The sequence below is a fragment of the Sarcophilus harrisii genome, chromosome 1 (assembly GCF_902635505.1).
Source record: "Sarcophilus harrisii chromosome 1, mSarHar1.11, whole genome shotgun sequence".
Lineage (NCBI taxonomy): Eukaryota > Metazoa > Chordata > Mammalia > Dasyuromorphia > Dasyuridae > Sarcophilus > Sarcophilus harrisii.
In genome coordinates, this window is record NC_045426.1 from 433,205,618 (window position 1) to 433,231,515 (window position 25,898).

Sequence of the window (25,898 nt, forward strand, 5' to 3'; positions counted from 1 at the left end):
AGCCTTCTGGAAGTAGGAAAATACATTCCTGAAGTATTTTCCATCAGTATCATTTTACGAATTATTCTATTAGAAGTATTGATAAACCATTTTGTTTGGCCTATATGATAATGGAGATCATAAACTCATATCTATACATCTATATCTATATGTATGCATATCTACATCTACATATATGTATATATTTATTTATAGATCTATTAAGAGCCCATCAATCATTAATTTTAGCACAGCCTATTTTGCCTAACCAAAAAAAAAAATCTTATCATGACTTGGATTTTTAAGCAAATTAATGCTGTCTTATAGAAGTATTATTATTTTAAATGTTTTATGTTTTTTCAAAAGGTTTTATCTTTAATGACTTCAGTACAATATTTATGGAAGTCTACCAGAGTTTTTAACTTAAAAAGTTGGCTTTCACAAAAAACTTTCCAATCTACCCATAAATCACAACTTTTTAACTTCCTCCTGCAACTTATTGCTTTGTTAAACAATTTTTCTAATGATATAAATATTTTCCTAGTCTTTTTGTAAATATAAGGGCAACAATACAAGAATCCATAAATTCAATTATTGTCAGTTCAACAAATATTTGAGCAACAATGCTACACTATTCACTATTTCATAATTCTTTGGTTGTTTGGCTTAAAGGGAAGCAGTTAGATGTAAATCAAAAATTATAGTAAATAGTTAAATCAGAATTTCTTCTTGGAAAGGATAAGATTGATGATTCAGGAAATAAATGAACAAATCTAGATATTTAGATCTTAAATGAAAATAAAGTGCAAATTGAGGAATAGGGTATCCAAAGGATCTACTCCATAGTAATAAAATAAGTGTAAGTAGGAAATGGATGAGTAGAGAATTATGGAAAAGGTGGAGAGAATTCCAACCCTGAAGTCAAAAATACTTGAGTTCAAATCTGACCTAATACTTCCTACTTGTGTGACCGTGGACAAGTCTAGCCAGTTGCCTCAGCAAAATAAATAAATAAATGAATGAATGAAATGAAATTAAAATAAAATAGAACAGCGATGCCATTTTTAAAAATTTATAATGAGTTGTTAAAGATAACACATAACAAATTATAACAGTTTATGTACATATGAGTAATTTAAATGCATAAGGAATATGAATTTCATAAAGAATTAAGGTTTTTTCATGAAATCTAACTCTTCCCAAATAGCTTAAGTATCAAGGAATACTTTCTGTCCTTGATTTGACTATGTAACTGTTGAAAAAAAATCTGTTCCTTTTCAAGTGAAAGAAAGTGAGCACCAGAGTCACTACAGATATTGTTCATGTGGAATAAACACTCATTTTTCTCAATCATAAAATACAGGTCATCAGAATTTTCCAGTCCAAAGTAAAATACCCCCTTCTTGTGTGTCTATTATTGGTCACAAATAACAGCCCACAAATACTTGGCTAGATAGCCTCCTTTTATATCAAGATGCAAACGTGTTCAATTATCCTGTCATCTTTGATGTCACAAGATTTAAACAGCCTGCACAATTTTCCATAGCAATATTATTTGTTCTAGAATAGTACTTGATTTTAGGTTTACAAAATATGCCTTAAAGAATTTGAATGTTAGAAAATATTCAGCTTGTATTGTCTTGAGCCAACCTGAATTTTTAAAATGCTTCAGAATTCTAAACATAAAAGTTCAAGTAATTCTTAATTAAGTTGTTAATGTGTTATCTGTATGTTGAGCTACTGAGGTAAAGCCAACATGACAGAGAAAAAGCAGAAACTTTCCTGAGTCCTCCCAAATTTCCCTACAAACAACTTTAAATAATGATTTTTAAAAATTTGAAAGCTTCAGGACCAAGTAAAGATGAAGTGCAACAATTTTCCTGGCCAATACAACTTAGAAAGACTGCAGGTAAGGTCTGTGTCACTTGGATAAAATGGGGAGGCAGTCCAGCCCAAATAGGTCTTTAAATGCCAGATCAGCAACTGAGGCCAGTGACAAATCATGCCAACTATGAGGTCTCTTGCACAGAGACTTTTACAAAGCAGGCTAAATGGCCAGGCCAATAGAACATAGAATAAGATGCTCACTCTGAACTCCGAGGAGCAGAGCTCCACTTTAAAATTCACAAAATAGACTGGAAAATGGGGGGGGGGGAGGGGAACCAATATGATGATAGAAAGATAATTTGGCAACAAGGGAGATCAAAGAATAAATGCAGAGGAGGACAGAAATGTCAAAATATCTATATGCAAAACTTCAAAAAGAAACAAGAGTGGCTTTCAAGCCCCAAAAGAATTCCTAGAAAAAGTTCAAAAAGGGTTCTAAATGTCAAATAAAATAAATAGAAGAAAAATTCAGCAAGGAAATAAAGGTATTGCAAGTAAATGATGAAATAAGTGTCAACAACTTGTTAAAAGAGGCACAAAAATGTGGCAAAAAAAGATGTTAAAAAATTCACATAAGAAAATAGATCCTCAAAAATTGGAATTGACGAGATGGAAAAGGAGGTATAGAACCTCACTGAAGAAAACAACTCCTTAAAAATTAGAATTGGTCAAGAGAAAACTGATGACATCAGTAATCAATGAAACAAAATATTGTGTCATTGGGGAAACAACTGACCTGGAAAAAAGATTTAAAAGAGTTAATTTAAGAATTATTGGACACCTGAAAAGAGGTAAATACAAGTAACTCTCAAAAATATAAAATACCTGTCAGTACACCAGCCAAAACAAACCCAGGAACAACATTATACATGTATACACAAAAAAAAAACCTCCACTCATAAAAATAAAATCAGTTTTATATAATTAGAGAAATATCATTTGTTCATGGGTAGGCAGAGTCATTATAAAGAAAATAGCAATTTTACCCAATAATGTGTTCAATACCACCTCAAGTAAATTATTAAATTTTTAATGAATTAGAAAAAATAATAACAAAATTAATTTGTAAAAACAAAAAGCCAAAACGATCAATAGAAATAATATTTTTGTAAAAGTAAAAGAAAGAAGTTTAGCAGTTCCAGATAGTATAGTATTAAGTAGAAGTTATTAAAGCTAGATTGCACTAGCTAAGAAATGAAAAAGTAGTTCAATGTAGTACAGTAGATATAAATTTATAGCAGCAAATAAATGTAATTATCTTATATTTTGCAAATGTTAAGTCTCAAGGTTTTGGGAAAATAATTCATTATTTAGGGAAAAATGGGAAAACTGGACAACAGTATGGCGGTAACTGTACAAGAAACAATATTTTACACAATTTATCAAGATATGTTTAAAGTGAATACATGACCTAGATAAATAGAGGGATTTTACAAGACAAATGGTAGAATGTAGAATATAATTAATTGCAAATAATTGAACAATTTATGAATTAAGAAGAGAAAGTGTATAGTTAAGTGAAAAATGTATATGTTAGGTTACATTAAATAAAATAAAATAAGATTTAGCCAAGATGAGAAGTAGATTTGTAATTTCAAATGTTATCATTTTTTAGTGTACATTGCTTGTTTTATTCTATAAATAATTAAAAAACATAAACAGGAAAGAGTAAATATCAGTTATTCAGTAAGGTTAAACTGTTTATATTCCTACATTGGAAGATTGTATTTAAGAATTGTATTATTACTAGGTCAATTAAAAGGAATATACCTAGATTAATGGTGCACATATAAATTGAATTCAATGAGATATTATTCAAAAATACGGAAAAAGAAAGAATACTGTATTTGGAGAAGAAGGCAGAGTTGGGGTAAAAATGGAGGCAAATTATCTCAAAAGAAGAGATACAAAAGATCTATTAGAGTGGAAAGAGGGAGGGTTGATGGAAAGCAATGCTTAAACCTTATTATTCTCACTGAATTTGGCTCAAAGTGATTATAAAATATACATTCATTTGGGCATAAACATCAGTTTTTCCTATAGGGAAGTCCAGGGATTGCCCCTGGATAATAAAAAGAGGGTAGATTGATAAAAGCAAGGGCAAGCTGAGGGGGGAAAACATTAGTGAGAAGAGAAAGGGTGAACTGAGAAAGAGGGAAAGAGAGACAGAGAGAGAGAGACAAGAGACAAAGACAGAGAGACACATAGAGACAGAAAGAAAGAGAGGAACAGACAGATAAAGAGAGGAGAGAATATAAAAAAAGAAAAAAAATATAATGGAGGGAAACACATTTAGCTATCATAACAGTGAATGTGCATGAAATGAACTCTTCTATAAGACAGAAGCATATAGTAGGATGGATTAAAACCATAGCTTTACAATATTTTGTTTAAAAGGAAAACATTTGAAATAGAGAGAAACACAGATAGTAAAAGCAAAGACCTGAAGAAACTATTATGTTTCACCTGAATTTCACCTGAAGTTAAAAACAAACTAATAAAACAAAGCAGGAATAATAATCATGATCTCAGAGAAAGCAAAAGCGAAATAGATCTAATTAAAAGAAATAAGGAAGGAAATTAATCCTAGCTAAAAGATAGCATAGACAATGAAGTAACATGGATATTACTTCATTTGGATGTACCAAAAGAAAAATAATCAACATTTTAAGAGAGAAGTTAATTGAGTTACAGGAGAAAAGAGCAAAACCTTACAGTCCAGGGACCTCAACTTTGCCTTCTCAGAACTAAATAAATCTAACAACACACATAAAAGAAATGTTAAAGAAGTAAATATAATTTTAGAAAATTTAGATATGGTAGACTTTTGGAGAAAATTGAATGGAAATAGAAAGGAATATAGTTTTTTTTTTCCCTTTCTCAGTGGTATGTGGCAACCTCACAATCAAATGCAGAAAGGCAAAAATAATTATTCTTTTCATATCATGATGCAATTAAATATATTCAATAAAGGATTATGTAAAGATATATTGTAAATTAATTGGAAAGTAAATAATTTATAAATAGTGAAGTGGATCAAAAAACAATTCAGAGAAATAATAAATTCATTAAAGAGAGTGACAACGAGACAACAAACCAAATTTATAGCATGCATCTAAGCCACACTTAGTGGAAAGTCTTATATCTTTAAAAGCTTACATCAGTAAAATTGAAAAGGATCAGGACAATGAACTGGAAATTCAACTAAAGGACTAGAAAGAGGAAAAAATTAAAAATTCTCACTTAAATTCTGAAAACCAAAATTAAAAGAAATTAAAAAAAAACTCATAAATAATAAATAGGAGTTGGTTTCATGAAAAAAAAGTATAGATCACTGCTAAATTTGATTTTATAAAAAGGAAAGGAGTGTTCTGGGTTTGGACCCAAAATGTTGGAGTGAAGTCAGGAAGCAGCTCTACCTCTCCCAGTTTCCCTTGAGCACTACATAAAATTAAGACTCTGAAAAGTTTGACAGAATGAAATTGCTCTCCACTCCACACAAATTGTAAAAACTTTAAGGAAGGTCAGTCTCACTGGGGTGAATAGGGTGTCAGCCCAGATCACACAGACTTGGGAAAAGCCAGTGAGAGGTTCATAATCACAGCAAGTCAGGAACTAAGACTCTTAGTCCTTAAACAATAGAACAGCAGATCAGTGGGGCAACCTGCAGTCCTAACTCAGAAGGCAAACTCTGGGAAATCAGACTATTTCATGAAAAGACCAGTCAAAGCTACCTTATGCAAATACAAGGGGCCCCTGTACTCTAAGAGCAAACTTAGAGCTGTATAGGAAGCTTGGAACAGTTTTCCCTTTATTCTAGAAGCAGTCTTGACCATAAAATTAAAAAAAGAGGAAATAATAAAAGAACAGGAAAAAAAATGAGTAAGAAACAAAATAAAAGCCTTGACCATAGAAAGTTACTATGGTGACAAAAAAGACCATAATACCAACTCAGATGAGGACAAAATGTCCACTTAAGAAGTCTGAAAGAGTGATGTGAAGTGTTTTTAAGCCCAAAGGGGCTTCTTGGAAATGCTCATAAAAGACATTAAAAGGCAAATAAGAGAGGTAGAAAAAAAAATCAGAAAAATAAGTGAGACATATGTAAGACAGAGTCAAGAGCATGGAAAAGGAAGGCAATTTCCTAAAAAAAAATACAGTTGACCAAATACAAAAAAAAAACAAAAACAAAATAAACAAAGCCATCCACTGAAGAAAATAACACTTTCAAAAGTAGAATTAGCCAAAAGAGAAAAGAGATACAAAAGCTAAGAAGAAGAAAATTACACATTAAAAACTGGAATGGGGGTAACTAGAAACTATTGACTCTGTGAGATGTGAACAATCATGCAAATAAGTTAAAAAGAATGTAAATATGGAAAAAATATATAAAATACCTCATTAGAAAAATAGCTGACCTGGAAAATAGCTCCAGAAGAGAGGATTTTAAAGTTATTGAATTTTTAATAATACTTAATAAATTTAATAATAATAATATTTAATTATCAGTCACTAATTTGATAATATTTAATTATTTAATAATATTTAATAACATTTTAAGGTAGGTGGTACAATGGATAGAACACCAGCCCTGAAGTCAGAAGGACCTGAGTTCAAATCTAGCCTCAGACACTTAACACTTCCTAGCTGTGTGACACTGGGCAAGTCATTTAACACCAATCGCTCCAGTTACAAACAAATATGTATCTAATTGTAGGTAATGACCAAAAAAGAGCCTGAATAACATTTTCTGAAAGATCATGAAGGAAAACTTTCCAAATATTCTTGAAACAGATGGGAGAATTATTGAAAGCATCCACCAATCACCTTTGAAAAGAGATTACACAATGAAAATCCCAAGGAACATTGTTGAAAAACTTCCAAACTACAGTCTCAAGAAAAATTACTGTGATCTGCTAGACAAAATTAATTTAAATATTAAGGCACAAGAGTCGCAATTACAAAGGATCTGACAGTTTATTCAATAAAGGAGAAGGTGCCCTGGAATACCATATTCCAAAAGACAAAGGACCTGTGATTACAAGGAAGAATTAGATACTCAGTGACACTGAGCATTACCTTTCAGTGGAAGCAATGGATCTAAAATGAAGAACGAGACTTTCAATAATTTTATTATAAAAACCAGAACTAAACAGATAATTTAATTTAAAAACACAAGATTCAAGAGAAATATAGAAAGGTAAACAGGGGAAAATATAAATTATGTAAAGGTTAAAATGTTTACACAACTAGATGGGAAAATAATATATACACATATATGTACACACACACACACACAGAGAAAATTATCTTTTACCAGAGCAATCAGAAGGGAGCATGACATGCATGGAGGATGTGGTTGTTTATCAGAGAAAATTGCAATAAGGGCTGAAAAAGAACTACTGAAGAAAGTCCCCTATAAAGGGACAGAAAAAAATCATATGAAGAGGCACAAAAGAGCTATTGCAATTTAGGTAAGAAAGGAGGAGTTGAATATGATCTGAAGCTTTAACTCATTAGTTTTTGCTCTGAGAAAATAATTTAATCATTGAGTTTTACAGTTATTCAGGCTATCCAAATTTATTTAACACTAAAAAGAAGCAAGAGAAGAAAGAGAAAAGAAAAAAGGAGGGACAGAATAGAAGAGGGCAGAAACACTAGGGGAAATTGTAAGAGAAGGTGGAAGGTAATAAAAGATAAAGTGGTGACTGAACTGAATTAAAAAAAAAAACAGTACTAAGAAAAGGGAAAGGAATATTAGGAAATAAGGTAGTGGGTGCAGTAGATAAAAAGAAACATAAAACACTACTAAGGATAATATGGAAACAGAACAAAAGTATATACAAGGGAGAAAAAAGGATGGAGGGAAATAGAAAGTTGGTAATCATAAATGTGAATGTGAAATGAATAGCAAAATGATTTACAAACAATCCTATAATATGCTGTTTATAAAGAACACATTTAACACAGAGAGACATATACATAATAAAGGTAAAAGGCTGGTGCAGAATTTATTATACTTCAGTTGAAGTTAAAAAAAGAAGTAGGGGTAGCGATTCTGATCTCAGAAAAAGCAAAGGTAAAAACAGATCTTATCAAAAGCAATAAGGAAGAAAAGTTTATCTTGATAAAAGGTACTACAAATAATGAAGTAATGACAATATTAAATGTATATGCACCAAGTAGTAGAGAAGCCAAATTGTTAGAGAAGAATTTAAGCCACTTACAGGAAGAAATAGATAGTAAAACTATAGTACTGGGGGACCTCAAACTTCCCCTTTCAGAATCAGACAGATCTAACCAAAAAAACAAACAAGAAAGAAATAACAAAGGTTAATAGAATCCTAGAAAACCTATATATGATAAACCTTTAGAGAAAACTAAATAGAGATATAAAGTAATGTAAAACAGTAAGATAAAATATCCAAAGTCAGATGAATACATAAATGAATTCTACCAGTCATTTAAGGAGCAATTAATTCCAATAATATATAAACTGAGAAAAGAAGAAAAATAGTCCTATTAAAAAGCTATTATAATCCAAGTATGGTGCTGATGCCTAAACCAGGATAAGTTAAAATGGAGAAAAATTATAGACTAAATTTCCTAATGAATTTTGATAATAAATTTAAATAAAATGCTCTCAAGGAGATTACACCAAAATAGCAGAAGGATCATGCATTATGATGGGATAAGATTTACATAAGGAATTCAGTGCTGATTCAATATTCAGAAAACTATTGGCATAAAAGATCATATCAATTACAGAAACAACAGAAATCATAATATTATTTCAATAGATGCAGAAAAAATATTATTAACTGTGATGTCCAGGCTAGTTTTCTCAACAATCTTTCTGGATCTTCTCTGAGATCTAGCATAAGTTTCTCTCGAATCTGCTTATTTCAAGTCCTCTCAGCCCTTATATACCTAGTACAATTACATCACTACAGCACACTGAGCATTTGTCAACTGTAGAACCTTTGAATCACCATACTAAGTACTAAGTATATATAAATTAGAGAGCCATTATCTCATCAATCACACTGAGTAAACACCCTGTTGCAAGTATCCTCGTTTCAAGTATAATTTTCCAGAGTTCAGACCCTCTACAGACACATATTTCTTTCTGACATCTCCCACTGTCTTTTGTTTTAGAACACAGGTAGTCAAGCCCTCCCTGACTTCTCAGGAAGAGAGGTGAGAACACCAAAGGGAGGTGATGATGCTCTCCTTGACTTCTCAGAAATGGAGCAAAGGGAAATGGGGAGTCAAACCAAATATTATTAGCAGTTTTCCTCTGGGTTGAAGAATCTTACTTGAAACAGATATACATAAATCCATCAGCGTTACACATACACCATTACACAAGAACATAGTAATATAACACAGGTTAGTAGCAATGTAACAAATAATATGAATCAACATGAGGAATTATACATGTCCATAAGTCCTAGAAGGTGGGTATATAAATAACAATCACACATACATCTCTTTCAGCAGCCAAGAGATAGTTCAAAACCAATCTATAATCCATTACTTCCTGTGTCAGTGAAATCAATGATTCCTGCAAGTTTTGAAGTCCTGCATCAGTCTCATTATGTGTCAGGGAATCCAATGATGCCTGCAGATTTTAAAGTCCTTCAGCAGTCTCACTGACAATTTTTGATGCTCATGAGTCAATTGTCATATACATAGGGTTAACTGCCAGGCACTTTCAATGGCACAAGTTGTCAGAGATGGAACCATCTGATGTTTATTTGGTCTTTTTCTTTGTTTCATGGGTATATTTTGTCTCTCTCAGATGGACAAGGTGACTACAGCTCATTTTACCCATCTGCTCCTTCTTCATCTGTAGAGATGAAAGCAAACCTTCTCCCCCAAACAGTTAACCTATCTGGTATCTTCCATTCACCACTATCTGGATCTCTCCACATTACCTGGTGATTATCTAAAGATAGTGGAACTGCTTGTACTGGACACTGCCCTTCTGGTGCGTTATAAAACCTGTCTTCTGGAGCCAGTGCATCTCCATCAAAAATTAAAAAAAAATTAATAGTGTAAAGAGCTAATTTTAGAAGTTCTCTAGGGTTACCTGTGGCTCCCCCTTTCTTTTGTTTTTGGAGAAGCATCTTGATGTCTTTGTTTCTTCTCTCTACAATTGCCTGTCCTTGAGGATTAAAAGGTATGTCCGTGATATGTAAAATCTAATACTGTGCAGAAAAGTGTGCAAAATGTTTAGAAGTATATGCAGGTTCATTATCTGTTTTTATTGCTTGTGGCACATCCATGATTGCAAAAGCTTGTATAAGCACTTCAGTGACCACTTAGGCAGTTTCTTTTGCTGTTGGTATTACAAAAGTAAATCCCAAAAAGGTGTCCACTACAACATGGATAAAAGACAGATGACCAAAAGATTTTTAATGGGTCACATCCATTTGCCAAATTTCATTGGGAATCAAACCACGAGAGTTCTTCTCTGGAGGCCATGTAGGAGCTTGGGAAGGAAGGCAAGCTATACAGCCTTTTACTATGCTCCTAGCTTCCTCTTTTGTTATCCCACATTTCAAACATAAAGCTTGAGCAGCCTGATGATATTTAGAAATTCTTGGGCTGCCTGAAATAAAGGAATATTGGTTAACATGGTTAAGAAGGTGATCTGCCTTTGAATTTCTGTGAAAAATAGGACCTTAAAGTCCACTGTGAGAATGGACATGCAAGATATAAATCTTACCTGGATGTTTTCTCACTTGCTCTTGAAGTTCCTTAAAGAGCTGATATATGTTAGAAGCTATAAATTTTATGTGGGCTATGGCAATTCTTTGTACCACAACTACTGAATAGGCTGGATCAGATATTATATTTACATATAAGTAATAATAATAATTTGTAATAATAATATATAATAATTATATAATATAATATATAGTAAGTAAGAGTATAATAAGTAAGAACTAGCATGATTGCATACAATTCATTCTGCTGAGTTGACTGAAAAGGAGTTCTGACTACTTTTTATAGTTAAGTCATGAGCGTATACAGCACAAGTGTTATGTTTGGATGTATCTGTAAAGATAGTTTGTCCTTTAAAAGGAATCTTAGAAACCTTTTTCTCAAGAATCCATCTCCAATTATGTAATAGTTAGGTTATCTTTAATGGAGACCCATGTGTAAAATTTTGACTTGTGACACATAAAATTTGCTGCTCTGGGATGGATGTGCTCATTAAAATTTTTCCTTATTTTAAAGCAGTGGAATTCCTTAAAGCCAATTGTATTATGTTGTGTGTATATATATATATATATATATATATATATATATACATATTAAATGTTTCCTCAGGAAATGAATTAGGACCCTTAGCTTCCTAATATTCAATCAGTTGCTCCCCCATTAATTTCCACATATTTGGCTCTAATTTTTCTTCCTTAGATAGTCAAGGAGATGTGCACTCTAATATATTTAAGATTCCAATGATCTCCTTCCAAGTTACCAACAAACCTTGCTTCTTTATTAACCTAACTATGCATGCTACACACTTCCCTTGGGGTGAGAAGAATTAATTTTCTTAATACTTTCCTCATTTCAGCTGAAAAGAAACAAAAATAACAACAACAAAAACAAACAAACAAAAACAACAATGACAACAAAAACAAAAAACCCCAAAGTGACTATTTTAGCCCTTCCCGCAGTTTCCTGCTTGTCTATTTTGTACTCACCCTATTTCTGGGTCATAGGGACTTTTCCACTGAGTTTATGATTGAGTCAGTGGAACTGCTGAGTGTAGGTCCTTTTGTCCAGAGCCTCAAAATGTAGTTTGCTTCTGTCAGTTCCCCACATTTGAATGCCAAAATGTAATGTCCAGGCTAGCTTTCTGGAGAATCTCTTTGGAGTCTGGAATCTGAGATCAAGCTCTAAGTATTTGTAAACTAAAGAACCATTATCTCATCATTCACTCCTGTTGTATATATCCTTGTTGCAATTATATTTTTCCAGAGTTCCAGCCCTCTACATTTAACAAAATATAAAACTCATTCCTATGAAAAACAATGGTCAGTACAGTAATCAAAAGAGCTTTCCTATCAATGATGTTTACTATCTATCAAAACAATTAGAAAATATTATTTTAATGAAGATAACATAGAATTTTTCCTAATAAGATAAGGGGTGAAGCAAGAATGCCTATCATTATCATTGTACAATATCAGAATATAAGAGTCAGCAATAGTTATAAGAGAAGGGGAAAAAAGGTTTGAAGAAGTTAGAATAATCAGTGAGGAAAGAAAACTATCACTTTTTGGAGATGATATGCCAATATACTTAGGGAATACCAGAAAATTAAATAAAAAACTATTTAAAGTATTAACAACTTTAGTAAAGTTGCATAATATAGAATGTTATCAGTATTTCTACATATAACCAAAAAAGTCCAGCCACAAGATATGAAAATAGAAATTGTTTTTTAATAACTCTAGACAGTCAAAAGTACTTGGGAAACTATTTGCCAAAACAATCCCAAGAAGAATGTGAGCAGAATTCAAATCACTTTCCACACAAATAAAATCACATCTGCACAACTGGGAAAAATATTAATTGCTCATGGATAGGCTTAGGCAATATAATAAAGATGACAATTCTAACTAGATTAATTTGTTTATCCAGTCCTTTTCCAATCAAATTACTAAAATTATTTCATAAAACTAGAAAAACAAAAGAGAAAAAATACTAAAGAATTTATAAAAAGGAAATGTGAAAAATGTAGCCTACTTGTACTAGATATCAAACTGTATTATAAAATAGTAATCATCAAAACTATCTGCTACTTGGTAAGAAATAGAATGGTAAATTAGTTGAAAAAATTATTTATGCCAAATCCAGTAATTAAGGATAAGAGTAATTTAGTGTTTGATAATCTTGAAGACCCCAACTTTTGGGACAAGAATTCACTATTTGAAATAAAAACTAATGTGAAAACTGAAAAAAAATTATGGCAGCAACTAGATATAGATCCACATGTCACATTGTATACTAAGATAATCTCAAAATATATGCTTAATTTAAACATAAAAGATGATATCATAAGCACATTAGAAGAAGAAGGATTAGTTTATTTGTCATATCTATGAAGAAGGGAAGAATTTATGACTAAACAAGAGATAAGAGAGAATTATTAAATATAAAATGTATAATTTTGGTGATATACAAAATTTAAAAAAAAAGTTTTTCCACAAACAGAACCAATGTACTCAAGATTAGAAGGAAAACAGAAAGCTGGAGTCAAGTTTTACAGCAAGTATAAAAGACTTTTTCAAATAGATACAGAATTGCTTCAAATTTATAAGAATATGAGCCATACATCAAATGATAAATGATCAAAGGATGGGCAGTTTTCAGATGAAACAATCAAAGTTAACTTTAGTCATATGAAAAAATTGTCTAAATCAGTATTAATTACAGAAATGTGAACTAAAATATTGCTGAAAAAAGAAGATTATGTGATTGTCAACTCTGATGGATGTGGCTCAATGAGGTGATTCAGGCCAAAAAAAGATTTGTGATGGAGAGAGCCATTTGCATCCAAAAAGAGGATTGTAGGTACTGAATACAGATCACAATATAGTATTTTTGCCTTTTTTGCTGTTGTTGTTCGCTTTTTTTCATTTTTTCCCTTTTTGAACTGACTTTTCTTGTGCAGCATGATAAATATGAAAATATATATATAGAGAGAAGAACTGTATATGTTTAACCTTGGATTATTGCTTTCTAGAGAAAGGGATAAGGGAAAAGGAAGGGAAAAAATTACAACACAAGGTTTTATAAGGATGAATGTTGAAAACTGTTTTTGCATGCATTTTGAAAATAAAAAGCTATTATTGAAAATAAATCAAACATTGCTGAGTTACTACCTCAAGTCTATTAGACTGGCTAATAAAACAGATAAGGAAAATCACAACGGTGGAGAGGATGTGAGAAAAATGTGACATTAGTGCATTGTTGATGGAGTTGTGAACTGTTCTAACCACACTGAAGGACAATTTGGAACTATACCAAAAGAGACATAAAAGTGCATGCTCTTTGATCCAACAATATTACTAGGTCTGTGTCACACACAAAAAAAGATTAAAATTGAGAGGAGAGGAAAGGATCTCTTTGTAAAAAAAATAGTTAGAGTATTTCTTTTTATGGGTAGCAAAGTATTGAGAATTGAAGGGATGTCCATCAATTAAGAAATGGCTGTATGTGTACTGTGGTGTATGATTGTAATGGAATGTTATTCTACTATAAGAAGTGAAAAGCAGGCTGATTTCAGAAAAAAAATTGGAAACACAATGAACTGATACAAAATAAATTATAGCTAATTGGGAAAATGGAAGTTTTGAAACTGGAGAAAATCATTGTACTATAATCATAGTTGTGCTTTAATGTTGTTGATCTGAAGCACAGTAAAGAATTGATCTGAGAAGGAAAAAAAGAGAAAAGATAAGGAAACATATTTGAAATGTGTTGTTTGAGGTGTATTACTCTGGGTAAGTCAGTGAACCTCAATTGCCTTGCCAAAATAAAAGAAAAACAAAAGAAAAGCTGTTTGGGTAATGAGTCATTGAGGTAAGAAAGAGGCAAACGGACTAGATAGCAGACAATTCTGAGATAAATTATTAACTCAAAATGAACAAAAATGATAATTAATTTGGGTAATCATTTTACTTCATGTTCATAAAACTTTATTGTGAAGAAGGAAAGGAGAAAGCCAAAAAAGAAAAGACAAAGTTTTCTCTTCTACCCTCTTCCTCCTCTGTCACTCAAATACCTTCTCGTGTTATTCCCTCCTTTATTCCTATCTCATATGATCAAGTGGCCCTATTAATTATTCAGTTATTAATTTCTTATCTCTACTTGGTTAGATGATTATTTCATCATCTCCTCCAACAAATTATTCCTCTTGCCATCCCCACTCTTTCAGTGATTTTTAATCTCTCCCTCGCTACTGAATTATTTCTTTCTGTCTATGAACATGACCCCAGGGATGTCTCCCTTATCCTGAAAGGAAAACAAAACAAAACAAAACAAAACAGCAAATCTAACTTAATTCTTTTATCTTCAATATCATTCTATATTCCTTTAGATCTTTGTAAGCTAAACTACTCAAATTGTGTATCCACAATAAGTGCTTCCACTTTTTTTACCTCACATTCTCTTATAATCTTCTTATAACCAAATTTCCAGGATAATCATTCCAGCAAACCTGCTCCCTCCAAAGTTACTCATGATAATTTAGTTGCTAAACAGAAATGGTTGCCTTTTCTCTGTCCTCATTTTTCTTGATTTCTGATACTCACTTTTTCCTAGGTTTTGGGATACTATTCTCTGTTGGTTCTCATTCGCCTATTTTTATTACTCTTTTTCTGTTATCTTTTGCTAAATTATTTATTTGATTATATATTATAATCACAGATGTCCTCCATGATCCTCCTTCTTTCATTTCTCTATACTATTTCACTTGGTGACTTCATCAGTTAGCATGGATTCAATTATAATGTCTATGCTGAAACATAGACATAATTTTCAGATCTAACTTTCCTGCCCTAATATTTATGCTAATCTCTTACTTTGCATCTCCAATTGTCTTTCAGATTTCTTGAAATAGATGTCCAGTAGACATTAAACTCAATTATGCCCTAACTATAATTCATTATCTTTTTCTCTAAATAATACCCAGCCTTCCAATATTCTTTATTATTGTAGAGGGCAACATCATGGTCCTCTTGAATCAGGACCATAGTGAAGGAGATATCTTGGATTTCTCAGTCCCCTTTCAAACTCCTGCCAATGGCTACCAAATTTATCTGTGCTCTTTGGGTGCTCTTTGGGGTGCTCTTTGGAGAAGAAGAGAAATCAAGGGAAGATGTTTTTAAGGAAAGTTGATAAATAGCTATTATTTTTATTTGTTGAATAATTCAAAAAGTGTTTAAGTATGTACTAAGTGAAAAGCACATATCTTAATTTTACAAGTATTTTCTTACAAGGGGTAGGATACTTCATGGTACAATCGAATTGATGCTGAATTTAGAATCAGAAAATCTGAATTTGAATCCTAACTCTACTTTGAATCCAGCTTTCTATCCATTTAACCTGAGGCACATTAGTTTAGGGCAGCTAGATTACACAGTGATAGTGAGTCAAGAAAACTCATCTTCCTGACTTTACATCAGGCTTCAGACTCTTATTGCCTATATAACCCCGGAGAAGTTTACCTGGGGGTACATGAAATACTGCTATCTGAAACATTTGAAGAGATCGCCCCCCCAAAAAAAAATATTGACATGTTTCTTAAGTTTTTACCCTTTTCATCTTAGAGGGTAGAATGAGCAAAATTGTAAAGGAAAGAAAAATCAAAACTTTCCAACAATTATCACTATCCCAAAATAGAATTGTGTGCTTTGACAATATATGGTCTGTTTTGTTTAGAGATTATTAACAATATTTTGGGTGTATCACAGAATGGTTTCTTGGTAAAATATCATGTTCTTAGACCCACCATCAGCTACTCAATGGACAAGCATTTACTAAGTGCCTGCCATGATTCTATGAGTTTATTAGGCTCTGGGGATATAAAGCCAAAAGCAAACTAATACATTTCATTGAGAAAGAATTTGACTAAGGAGATTTAGTGTGTACATGTATTGACAATATTTATATCAAGTGGAAACCAACTGAATGGAATTACAAAGGCTTCTTATATGAAATGGGCTTATTGAAGAAAGCTAAGGATTTTAAGAGCAGGTGGTAAAGACAGAACTCATTCCAAAGCAAAGGAAATGAGGGGAGAGAATGGGATTTCCTAGCACAGAAGTGGATCAGTTTGACTGGATCACATCAGTGAAAAGATAAGAAAAGGACTGGGCAAGGGTGTGAACTGACAGAGTAGTTTATATTTTATCATAAAATTTATAGGAAGTCACTGAAGTTTCTTGAGCAAAGTAAAGAAATGCTCAGTTCTAAAGTTTGGGGAAATCTCATTGGTGATTTGAAAAAGCAAGAAAATTGAAATATTAGGAAACCAATAAAAATTTTGAAATAGTCCATGGGAGATAATACATAAGTAGAAAGAAGGGGAAAGCACAAGAGATGCTGTGGCAGTAGAGATGTCAGGGTCTGGCAAGTGATTAAATGAGTGGATGTGAATGAGAGTGAGGAGTAAAGGACAACACAGATTATTTGCCTGGTGTTCTGAATAGAAAAATAGTAGAAATAGAGAAGTTTTTGGAAATAGAGAAGTTTGGATGAGTAGCTGATAATGAGTTCCATTTTATATGTGCTACATTTGTTTCCTATAGATATCACATGATGAATGCACATGATGTATACTGATGATAATTAAATCTATGAGAGCCATTATGCTAATTAAGGGGAAAAAAGATTGTAAAGAAAGAAAAGAGAAAGATCTAGTACAGAATGTCTTTCTATTATAGCTAGGTAGCATAGTAGTTAAAAATCAAAAATAGGAGTCAAAAAATCTGAGTTCAATTCAAGCCTCATTTACTAACTGTGATCCTAAGCAAGTTATTTACCCTTCATCTGCCTCAACTACCTTATTTATAAAATATTAATAGTAATACCTGCCAATAAAAATAGCTAACATTTTTATAGCAATATTGAGATTGACAGCCAGCATCTATAAAATGCTTTAAGGTTTGCAAAAAGATTATACAAGAACACTGATTTGTTCCTTCTTTATGTAAAACAGATGTTTAAAACCTTGTAATAGAAAGGTGGACCACTGAAGTTTATCTTTCTTTCTTTCTTTCTTTCTTTTTTTTTTTTTTGATTACTACTTCATTTCTTTGAGTTGTTTATTCCCATATTTTTCTGGGAGCTGGACTGTACTGTCTCATCCTATCCACTCATCTTGGCTGATCAGCAGTAACTACCTTTAGCAAGTCATTTTACATGTCTAAGATCATAAAGAAAGTTTGCATCATGAATGAAACATTGAATTCTGATCTTCTTGTCTTTAAGGTTAGTCCTAACTCCATCACACTTTTGATTATTAAGAATGGTAAGAATTGTTAAAATAAATATTTTTCATTACTATGAAAAATGTGATTTCAAAGAATGCTTCTGATTGAAATGATTTTATTAGAAATTATTTTGCATAGAAATCCTCATTTGTATATTGATGGGATGTGGGATAACTTCCTTGTTTCCATACTAATGACATTTCACTTATTTTTAGTCACACTTTAAAAAAAAAACTTACTATTTTTTATGTCCCCTCCACTATAAGTAGAATAATATTATTTTTTTAACCTGCTTATGTAAAAGTCAAATTTTACTGTGATTAGTTAAACATTTGCAGGATCTAGAAATGCAACATTTTTATTTAAATTGACAAAATTTAGTATATGTCTCTAAATGACATGGCAAATGGAGATCTGTTCTTTCTATCTGGTTTTTACTTCATTCTACCTAGGGCTAGATACAGTCTGTATATGTTGTCTTTAAAAGTCTGATATTTCTACAGTAGACCACAGAATTTCCATCATTCTTTACCTTTCTGAAACATTACTGCTGTATTTCAATAGCTTTCCATTCTTAAAACATAAAACATAACAGCATTCAATTGTGGAGAGCCTGGTTTCAAATCTTTAAACTGTGCTCCATGCAGAAAGCAAACTGTTATCCTGATTCTTTCTCTGAGCTCTCCAACAGGGGCTGTATCTCAGTATATCAAGCAATTTTTGGTTTAAATCTCCTACTGACATATGTACCTTGCCCTGGAACCACCTTAAATCTATTTTATTTAGTAAAACATGCTTTTTGTGAACCCAATCTAATCTTTCTACTAGAGAGAAGACATTAGAACCTAGTTATATTTCAGGGCATCTTTTACTGAAAATGAAGTTTGAAGATATTATTTTATCTCCTGCTCCCTCCTCACCCTTTTTAATCTCTTTCTTTTTTTCCTTCTTTGTGGCTCTCTCTTCCTCTTCTCTGTCCTTCCTTATCTTTCTTTGTGTCTCTTTTATTCTCTTTAGTCTTCTGTTATTTTTCTTACTGCTACATGCAGAGCACAACTCTACTATCTGTGCTAAGGGAAGGGGGGGTACAATTTAGCTTTGGAGAGGAAAAGAGAATAATTCCCCAACTACAAATCCCCAAAGCATGGTGCTGTTATTTAATACTTGTAGTAAAGTTAGGTTTATAGACCTCATAGTGGGTATGATCCAGATTTTTCAATAGGGCCATTTAAACATGCAATAATTTTTTTTGAAATATTCTTGATACTTCTAATTATTCAATTCTGGAACTTTTCAATGAGATATATCTAAAGTCACTTCTTTAGGACCCTAAGGCTCAATACTTTCATTACAATTATGATTCCATTCACAACAATGGAAAGCACACTGTAACTAGACACACAAATTGGAGTCATGATATTGACCTTTAGGAAGGACCTGAGTCACAATATTTGTGACCTTAGACTTAAGATTTCTCATTATCAGTGTTTTGTCAGCTGTAAAATGAAAGGTTTCAATTAGATGAAGTCTGGAACTGTTCCTTCTTCAGAGCTAAAAATTTCCACTTAACAAATACAAAATATAAGTGATAATTTTGTGAAAGATGTTGGAGTGGGCATTTTGGATGAAAAAAAAGATGACATAAACAATATTATTCTGAAAGAACATTATAATTGATCAGAATTTGTGCAGGAACTCTGACTTTCTTCTGCAGGGAACTATCAGTTTAGAAACTTCATCACTAATATAAATTGTGAAGACCAAGTTAGCACCCTGGGTACCTTAGAATCAGCCAGAGTCAGGATAAGCAAAAGACCTTGGTCTGTCTTTATTCTTGGTCTTTAGGGGTAGAAGTGAAGGGAATGGACACAGGAATCTCCACACCTCTCCTCTTCTCCCACCCAAAAGTAACTCTTTCTTGTCTTACTCCACCTTCTAATTCCTCCTACAATTCTCTGTATACACCAACAGATCGAGCCAGCACAGAATAGTGGGGCAAGCCATTTTCAAGCAAATGCTAATAGAATATTGTCCAATAAATAATTAGCCTTAAGTGCTCAGTTGTCTAAGTGCATCTGCTCAGAGTTTCAGCCCTTTACAACAAATGACAATTGATCTGTTACTTAGTAGATAAAAAGTAAGAAAGTAACAAGGTAAGGAAAAGTTATGTGTGCTGCAGTGAGTAAATACTACTGTAAATGCTAGAGGAGGGATTGAGACCTAGATTTTCCTGACTTCAAACTCAACAAAATTTATATTATGCAATATTGCCTTCTCATAATATAATAGGGACAAAAATAACTGTGTACACATAACTGTGATGTGTGGCCTATTAAAGTATAGCAAGTTTAGAGTTGAAACCTTCCAAACTAATATGAAAATTTAAGGAAGAAGAGATTTCTCTAGTATGTATGATTCAGAGAAGGCTTCATGGAGGAAATGAGCACCTGAATTGGTTAGAAGGTCAACAGATGGAGAAGAAATGTTGGGAATTATTCTATCGTGACAAAGATACAAGACAGGTTAGTATAGAAGGTAATGTAGTTCAATGTTTTCCTTTCAATTTTCACATAGGTTGTAATTAGCAGTTTGGATTTGAACTCCTTGAATTTAAGTAGAATACTACTCTGCTCAGTCAGTATTCATTTATTAAGTGTTTACTATCTTCCAGATACTATGCTAAGCAGTGGACATACTAAAAAGGGCAAAAGGAAAAAAATTCCCTGCCCTCAAGGAGCTTGCCTTCTAATGGAATAAAGCTTATAAAAATTTTACCAACATCACCCTCAATTTCAATCAAATCATTGGTATATAGAGCCCTTGGCAAAGGAGTTTTAGTGTTTTCTTGATTAGATCCACTGGAGAATATTCTGTATTGCCTGGAACAGAAATCATCTGAAAGGATTTATTGTTTATTTTCGGAATGGAGCTCCCTCAATAGAAAAATCTTAAGTGTATATATACTATGTATGATTCATGAGCCAGTGGTAACTTTTTCACCAGAGCAGCTAATTATTTAGTTTCTAGGTATGTGTGGAGTGGGGGTGGGGAGGGGAAGCATGGGGAAATGCAGCACCTTGAAAGAAAGGTTATAGGGAAAATTTAATGGAATAAAAAATAGGGTCTGAGCAAACCACATATCTTGCATTTATAGGTGTACTGAAAGGATTCCATCCTCCTTAATCCCAATCAGGAGTTCCCTTTGTGCTCTTAGTGAACTAATAGAGAATGAATTCACATTATATGAAAAGAACCCTATCAGATTCTTCCAAATAAATGCCTGTGTCCTATAATCTCATCAAATGGATTAACAGAACCCAATAAACTGAGAAAGCACTCCCATGATCACTACTCCCAAAACAAATTTAATTAATCATACTGAAGCTACTGAGAATTTTTGCTTTTAAACAGGAGAGTTATGTGATCAGGGATGTGAATTAGAAAGATTTTTCTTGAAGACATGTAAAAGATGAATTGGAGAGGAGATAAAATATTAGCAAAAATACCAGTTAGGAGATAGCAGATAAATGATAGTAAAGATGAACAATTAGGAAACTACTGCAAATACAAATGTGAGGTCAAAACTAACTCCCCATATTTTGATTTGCTACTTTGAGTGAATTAATCTTAGACCTTAGCCTGAGTATGATGTGTCATTGAAGCTATTTGATAAAGCAAAATCATTCAATAGATTAAATATGGGATGACTGATTTCATCATTCCCTATGGGCTATGAATAAAAGAATTGTTTTAACCACAATCAGAAAGTTCCATTAAGTGAAGAACTTGGATTAAATGTGATTTTCAGTAACTATCTGGGAGTGGAGTGAGGTATGAAGAAGTCTAATCTTTGGCATTAGCCAACTCTGTTTATCTTAGGTCCCTTCCTTTGCAACCCTTAGAAAACATACTCTCTGGGGAAAGTGTGCTCAACTTAGACTATTATTTACTTCCAAATGTGGCATGACTAATGGTTGGATGAATCTGAATTTCTATTACTATTGAACTGAGCCAGGTAAATCACTCAGGACTTTGCTCCTCATTGTCTAATTTATGGCAAATGCCAAAATGGAAGGCAGCTCCTCTAATTCTGGGATCATTTTATACTGATTTTTTGTAACTCACAAGTTAGCCATCTCCAGTCTCCATCACCACCAAATCCAGAAATAATATCCATAATAGAAACAACAACAACAACAAAACTTTCCAGCTATGGCTGATAGAAGACATAAGGTTTTCCCCATAGCCAGAGATCCACAAAAACTCATTTTCCTTTTTCAATGACAGCCAGATCAGAATGGACCAAAAAAAAAAAGAGACTTAATGTCTTTGACCAGAGTCTTTGGAATGCACCAGAGTTACTGTTCCATAATCAATCAAAAGGTCACATCTTCATTAGATACTTGGCAGACTTAACCAATGACCAAAGACTAATTATTGCTTCAAATTGGAGATCAGTTTATTGCATTACATATGATCATGTCTTTCCAGAAGCAAGGTCCCTAATCTCTTCCATGTGAACATTGTATAAACTGAGTATGCTGTAGGTGCTTAGTAGAAGAGAGTGTTTTATTTAGTGGGAATTTAAATACATATCTACTGAATGGAATGGAACTGAAAACATTTGGAGAGTAAAATAGCATACTAAATAATTTCTTCTCTGATTTTTGATGCATTTCAAATGCCATGTGTCATTATTTTATCTCATTTCTTTCTTTCTTTCTTTCTTAATTATTACATTTCCTGTATTCTCTATTTTTAGAGGTTCCTTATCGAATCTAGTTTGTGAAGTATCTAGGTTCTTTGTTTTCTTCCTTTACTGTCTAATATTTTCATTAAAATCTTTCACTGAACATTAACATGTTCACTTTGGAGATTAGCAAGTTAGCAAAAAGAGGTCACATAAATCAGGAAGGCATATGCAGGATATATAACACAGTCTTTGACTCTATTGTTATAACATTTGGCTGGTCATTCTGTGAAAATAACAATTGTTTTAAGTTTAGAGATTCTCTAAAAGCAATTGGTGATAGAATTTTGTGGATTTGTTCTATTTAGGCTGTTTTCATCTTCAGCAATATAAAGAAATATTTGAAAAAATATTCTGTATTATATGCTTCAATTTCATTATACTACTGCATATTAAAATAAATTTTGAAGAGTCGAATATTTTAAATATGTATTTTAAATCCTTCTTTGGATGTGACCAGAGGGTACCCCTAGGAAAATTGATTTCATCATTACAGAACTGTTTTGTAGTTTTTCAGTTGTGTTCAAACCATGGGACTTCTTTTGAGGTTTCTTGTCAAAAATTCTGAGTGCTTTGCCATATCCTTCTCCAACTTATTTTATAAGTAAGGAAACTGAGGCAAACAGGATTGAGTGACTTGAAGAGGGTTATAAAGCTACTAAGTTTCTGAGGCAAGATTTTAATTTAAGAAGATGTGTCTTTCTGACTCCAGGACCAGAATTCAATCTACTATACCACAAACGGTTCCAATAAGAGCATAAAGGTAAAGGTAAAAGAGTCCTTTGAAATGATATTTTGTTTCTTTAATTCTACAGAATATGCCACTGAGGTCCACGGAGGTAAAAAGATTTTGAAATACTAATATAGTCAGACATAAAGTTTAGCATTTTATTTCATTTTTGTGTATAGGTATATCTATATATTTAACTTTTCAAAATCAGATTAAATATAATAAGATCATCTGAAAATTATTATTCCAATATACTGAAATATGAATAGGATCAAAGGTCACCAATTCTAGCACAATGAGCTATGTCATTATATAGTAATTTTATAATTTTAAAATAATATAGTTCCACTGGTATGCATACACACACACACACACACACACACATATACACAATATAAAACTATTCCTGACAAGAAATAGCAGGCCACACATTTTATGTTTAATTTCCTACAGGGCTTGACCATTTTACTCCATGGTGTGATATTTAATTTGAGAGCTTAATTCACAGGTATTACATGATTTGGATTCTTTTAGTCTAAAATTGTTAATAGGATTTGAAAGAGCCATAGGTATTGGCACTTAATTTTGTTCTTGCCTGAAAAATATTAGTGAGCAACCCTTCCCATGTATTTGGGATGTTTAATTGTGTTTTTCTCTTTCATTTTCATCCAATTGTCAGTTAAGCAGCAGGCAAACATTCGCTCTTTAAAGCTCTGTGGCAAGCAGTTCAAATTGAAATCTACGGTACCATAGAATTCCTGATACTTCACATGCTCATAATAGCTTAAGAAATGTTATCCTTGGGCTATTTATGTCTGTTGGCAAAAATGATTCAAAGAATATAATTACTCATCTTTCACATTGATATACTGAAAAGGAGATGTCAGTCTCAAATTATTTTCTTCAGAAAGATGAAGTCCCAATTGCATGAAGGAAGAATTTTTTGGAAAACTTGTCTACCAACAATGTCTTTGTGATTATCCACATGCCACAGACTGCCAAACCCTTTTAATATAGCAGACATTAACTCCATTTGTATCCATAGATACAAAAGTATATGATTTCAGTAAATGTCATTTCTTGGTGGTTTGAATATTTAAAAAAAAAATTAGTCCTGTAAAACAGTTTTGAAACATTTACAATATTATTAATTAATTTGGAATTCCATTTTACCAAATATAGAATTATCTACAAGTGGGTTTGAATGATCTACTATAATCTTTTTTTCTTTCATCCCAAAATACAAACTACAAAAAAAAGTTCATAGGACTATAGCATTGGTAAATATATAAATATATATAAATAGATATATAGAATGCCAGACTTTGATTTAGGAAGACTTTAGTTCAAATCTTGCCCTTCATGCTTACAAGTTGCAAAGCCCCACCACTTTATCTTTTTGAGCCTCAGTATCCTGTTTCATAAAATGGGAACAGCAAGTAGTTTATAGAGTACATTGAAGATTCAGCACAGAATTTTTTCAAATTTAAATCACTATGTAAATTTTATCATAGATTTAAAATTAAATTACCTAGTTTACCTTCCTCATCTTATAAAAGAAGAAACAGAGATAGAGATATTTACTACATTACCTAGGTGCATGGAGGTAGTAAAGTTTTGGAAAAGGATTGCAAGCAGATACATTTTCTTGATGACAAAGACAGTAATTGAAAAGCTCATTTTAAATATTTGCTTGATTTGATCAGTTGTGTAAAATGTTCTTTGTGTAACTCAAGAAACAATAGACTACCTTTGACATACTATGTTTGATAGTCATCTGATTTTGAAGAGCTCATGAAGAATATAAGCAAAGAGATCACAATGACATGTTTGAAGTTTGAGTGTCATCATCTCCTTCAGAATATTATGAAATGGAAAATTTTAATGATAAACCAGAAAAGATTCTTCTAATGAAGCTAACATATAGCTTTGTATTGTGTGGCTTAAATGCAATGGTAAGAAGAGATTCAAAAAATGTAAAATATGTGTTAAAATATAGTTCAAGATAAAAACAAAACAAAACAAAACAAAACCAAAGCCTTTTAGATTATTCAAAGCCTCCAACTTGGCTATTAAGAATGTCTTTATTCTTTTCTTTTTATATTTTATTCATTCATATCAATGTTAAATATACATTTTCTCTACCCATCCTCGGATAGCCATTCTTTGTAACAAAGATTAAAAAAAAGGTAGGGGGGTGCAGATCAGCAACACTAATCAAAATCAGCAGAATCGATTAGTATTAGCATTGATCTATATTTATATCACCTTTTCTTTGAAAAGAAATAAGAACTTTCTAAATGAGGTAGGGATATGAAAGGTTTTTCCTGATCCCAGGTTTCCTAAGGAACACCTCTGAAAGACAAACATTATAAGAAACAAAAGAAATCAAATACAACACCATTGAGAACCTTTATTTTGTAAAATTTACACAAGAAAATGGGAACTTAAGCAAGAATTATTATAAGAGAAGAAGTGTGAATATGACTATAGGGGAAGAAGTGTGAATATGACTATAGAGGAAGAAGTGTGA